This window comes from Vicugna pacos, chromosome 15 (assembly GCF_048564905.1).
Source record: "Vicugna pacos chromosome 15, VicPac4, whole genome shotgun sequence".
Classification (NCBI taxonomy): Eukaryota; Metazoa; Chordata; class Mammalia; order Artiodactyla; family Camelidae; genus Vicugna; species Vicugna pacos.
In genome coordinates, this window is record NC_133001.1 from 26,608,678 (window position 1) to 26,613,335 (window position 4,658).

Genomic DNA, 4,658 nt, shown 5'->3' on the forward strand with positions numbered 1-4,658 from the left:
AACTTTCCCAAGTTCTAGTAGGAACTGGAGTTAGGATTTGAGTCCGAACATTCTGGTTCCAGAGTCTTGCACTAACCCTTATAAATCATGAACAGTGGTGTGGATCCTGATCAGGCAACCCCTGCAAGCGTATGGGCTCCTCAGAGAAAAGTGGAGTCTCTAAGCTGATTCTAAAATTTATATGGAAAGGCAAAAGAACTAGCCTAGCCAAAACAATGTTGGAAAAGAACAGCGGTGGAGAACACACTACCTGATTTCTAGATTTACCATAAGCTGCAGTCGTCAAGATAGTGCGGTAGAGGAGAGAGACATATATCAGTGCGACAGAATAGAGTCCAGGAATAGGTCCGTGTATATTTGATCAATTGATCTTTGGCAAAGATGCAGGGATAATTCAATGGAGAAAGGCTTTTCAAGGAATGGTGTTGGAATAACTAGATATCCACATGCAAAAAAAAAAAAAAAAAGAACCTCTATTTATACTCCATACCCTATAAAGAATGAACTCAGATCATAGATACAAATGTCAAAATTCTAAAACCTATAGAATAAAACATTGTGGCTTTGGCTTAGGCTGAGATTTCTTAGATATGACACTAAAAGCATAAAAGCAAAAATTAACAACTTGGGTTTCTTCAAAACTAAGAACTTCTGCTATCCAAAAGACACTTAAAAAATGAAAAGACAAGCCACAAACTAGAAGAGAATGTTTGCAAAACATATATCTGATAAAGGACTTGAATCCAGAATATATAAAGAACCCACAAAACTCAATAATAAAAAAAAAATAGAGGAGGCTTTTCCACCAACAGCACTCCCAACACCCAGGGCCACAGGGAGGGCAGGGGGGAGGGCCCCAGATATCAGTCAGCCAGCTCTTGTCTCCTCCTCCCAGAGGCCTGAAAGAAGGAGCTGAAAGACCTGGCTTCCTGCATGGCCACCCTCACCAAGGAGAGTGAGCTGAAGAACAAGGGGCAGAAGGAGGAGCCGCGGCAGGAGCAGGGGCCAAAGTGCTCGGCAGACACTGGGAGGCTGATCCCTGCTTCCCCCCGGGTGGCCCGCAGCCACTCCCAAGAGGGCCTAAAAACCAATGTTTTGAGCAGAGATGGAAGAGTCCAGACATTAATTCATCTTGCAGGATCAGGAGTTGCTGATCCTGGAGCTCCCTTCTCAAATCCTGCAAAGAGACTCCTTGAATGCTATCCAGTTCTGGCTACTCTACGCTCCCCTAAAGGAGAAAGACATGGCATTAAGGACTCCTGCAGACAGCGGTGGTGGAGTGCCTTCCCCAGCCCCTCGTCTCCATCCCCGCAGAAAAACTCCTGAACCAGCTCTAGGAAGTTCAAGAACCACCTTAAGAGAAGCAACAGCTACCCTACAGCTAATCCCCGGAGAAGATGAAGAAACCACCTCCATCAAAAAGGGAAAAACCAGAGAACAGTGGGAAAGCACAAGTTCTCCGCATGCCCTCAAGCCAGAACCCAGAAGAGAAGACATCAAAGCCAAAGGCAGAGGGCTGAGGGGTTCATGCCACTTTTCCCCTCTTGCTCAAGAGGAGCCCCTGAGTTCAGAGATTCATCCCCCACCTCCTCAACAGCAATACCTGTTTTCCTATCACATGGAGCCTATTAAAATACTGTCTCCCCCTTAAGAGGACAGTTCTGCTCTCAAAAAAAAAAAAAAATCAACCCAGCATTAAAAAAAAATGGGTAAAATATTTGAACAGACAATTCCCTCAAGATGATATATAGGTTGTAAAAAAGCACATGCAAAAATGTTCAACGTAATTTGTCATTAGGGAAATGCAAACTTAAACCACAATGAGATCCACTACACACTTATTAGAATGGTTAAAATAAAAAACCTAACAAACCCAAGTTCCGGCGAGGATGTGAAGTGACTGGAGTGCTCTTACGTTGCTAGTAGAAATACAAAATGATACTGTCTCTTCAGAAGACGGTTTGGCAGTTTTTTGTATAAAATTAAACATTTACTATTCAACCTAAAAAACCCACTCCTAGGTATTTACCCAAGAGAACTGAAAATCTGTTAATAGTAGCTTTATTCATAATTGTCAAAAACTAGAAATGACCCAAATGTCCCTGAAGTAAAGCATGATTAATAAAAAGTGCATCCAGACAATGAAATTCAGCAATAAAAAGGAATGAACTCTTGGTGTACAGGACAGCATGGATGTATCTCAGTTGCCCTGAGCTTAAGTGAAGGAAGCCAGACTCAAGTCTAAATATTATATGCTTCCATTTATATGAATTTTGGAAAAAGGCAAAATTATAGGGACAGAAAACAGAGCAGTGATTGCCAGGGACTAGGATGGCAGAAAGGTTGACCACAAAGAGTCAAGGAATTTTTTCGTGGCTGATGGAAGTCTTCCATATCTTGATTGTGGTAGATAATTGCAGTCGAAATTCATGACACGATACACTAAAAAGGGTGAATTTTACTGTATGCAAATTATAACTTAATATTTTAAACAGGGGGGGTTGTAGCAACTTGTGGGGTCCTGACCAGAGCTGGTGAATTGTACAAGGGATCTTTCCAGAATAGGGCCAGAGTCCTTAGAAGCTCCATCAACTATGTATTTCCAGGCCAGAGAAACCTAAACTCAAGACCCCTTGCTGGCTGCTGACTGGTGGCTTGAGACCTGAAGGTGGCTGCACTCCCCTGAGGCTCTGGTCTACATGGGGTGGGTGTAACGGGCAGCAGGAGGCAAGCAGTTCAGCTCCGGAGGGGGTGGGGACCTTCCTGACTCCCAGCATTTTTTCAGCCCACTCTCCTGGGTCCTTCAGCTGATTCCTTCCTTTTCCAAGTCACCTAGGGAGCTGTCAATCATGATGAACTGGTACTCCATCCCACCCCCACCCTAGGAACAAACACATGATAGAGCCCAGCAACTACTCCAGGTCATCGTGATTCATTCACGAAGGCATACAACCCAAGCAAGGCCAAACAGCGTCTTACTGGAGACCACTAGATAGATGCTGCGAGAGAGAATTTCATTCTTCCTGGAGGTTACAAAACTGGGAATATTTAGAACCAAGGCTACCACCGGTGGTCATCTTGCCGGGAGTGGGTAATCAACACAGCTGAGCGATGGCAAAGGGGCCAGGGTGCTGATAACATGCTCTGAGCCCCTGGAGCCGGTCATGCAAGGAGCAAGAACCACCCCTGAACTTCCCAGTTACTGAACCGTTAAGTCCTCTTTCCTCTTGACTAGTTTCTCTCTACCTGAGGATCTTCACTGACACACACCTAAGTCCCGCCCTGTGGTCACGCACAACTGAGTTCCGTTCGGACGAGCTTAGCCAACAGTAACAAACACCTGCTTTGTGCCAGGCACTGGAGACACTGGGCCCGTGAAGACATGGTTTTTGCACTAAAGGAACTCACAGTTTCAAGGAGAAGATAGATGTATCAGCAAATGGTAAGCAGTCAGATAAACATTAGCTAACATGAGGAGTTATTAGAACTCAGAAGCCCAGCACTCACCCTAGCCTAGGGCTTCAAACAAAGCTTGTTAGAAATGACCCCTAACTAACCCTTGAATAATCACCCAGGTGGAAAGTGGGGAGGGTGGGTGTTTGGGCAGAGGCATGAGCAAAGACCTGGCAGGTTGACAGAGCATGACGTGTGCAGAGAAACACAAATCCTTGGGTTTTTCTAGAAGAGTCCATTAAAACTTTGTGTTGATGGGAATGTTCTACCTCTATGTTGTCCATTTCATAGCCTCTAGCTATTAAGTACTTGAAATGTGGATAGCGCAACTAAGGAGCTGAATTTTTAATTTGATTTAATTTTAATTAAAATTTAAAGAGCTGCATGCAGCCAGTGGCTACCATCTTGGACATTCAGTGACTCTGGGCAGTGACGTGCAAGGCAGGAGTGGTAGGGGACAAAGCAGGCCAGGAGAGCTCAGTGAAGGGTTACAGACGCCACTTGAAGGGTGTTGAACTTTAACCTGTAGGTGATGGAAAGTCTTTGGAGGTTGCAAACTGAAAAGTGACTTGGGTCATCTCACTGGACCAGGGGCTGAGACAGAGCAGAGGAAGACTGGACTTAGAAGGCCATTGCTGTAGCTCAAGGGAGGAGTTATGAGAGTCTGAAACATGGCAAACACATAAGGGCTATTGGGGGAGGGGACTGATTCCAGAGGCTTTAAGAGGATAGATCAGCAGGACCAAGTGGTCTCTTGGTTTTGGAGGGTGGAGTTGCATCTCTTCCTTGCAAAGGTTGACAGGAAAGATGGATTCTTGGGTGGTGTGGCTTGGACAGGGTGCTGTTCCCAGGCAGAGGGACTGGAAGTTGGGAGAGGATCCTGCAGCAGCTGCTGGATCCCAAGGTCCCACTTCCTTGCAAGGCGGGCTCTGTCAAGGTCAAAGGTGCAGGTCGAGGAATTAGGTTGCCTGGCTGTTGTTTCTTGTTAACTTGAAGGATCAGAACTTTGAAAACTACTGAGTCAGATTGTAAATACGGACACCTACTTCTATAGCACCAACTGCAGGAGTGGGAAGGCTCCCAAAAGACAGAGAGGCAGTTTAAAACCTTGGGTGATTAAGAAAACACCTGAATTATTTAGTGAAGTCAAAGTATCATTGAGAGTCAGAGACCACCCCAACACTGGACCTCCCTGGGTGGTGTGA

General features: G+C 45.3%; 1 pseudogene; it reads left to right on the forward strand.

Annotated features, from left to right (window-relative positions):
- The first annotated feature begins 903 nt into the window (after positions 1–903).
- Positions 904–1,520, forward strand: LOC102530161 (protein TBATA pseudogene; annotated as a pseudogene).
- The last annotated feature ends 3,138 nt before the right edge of the window (positions 1,521–4,658 follow it).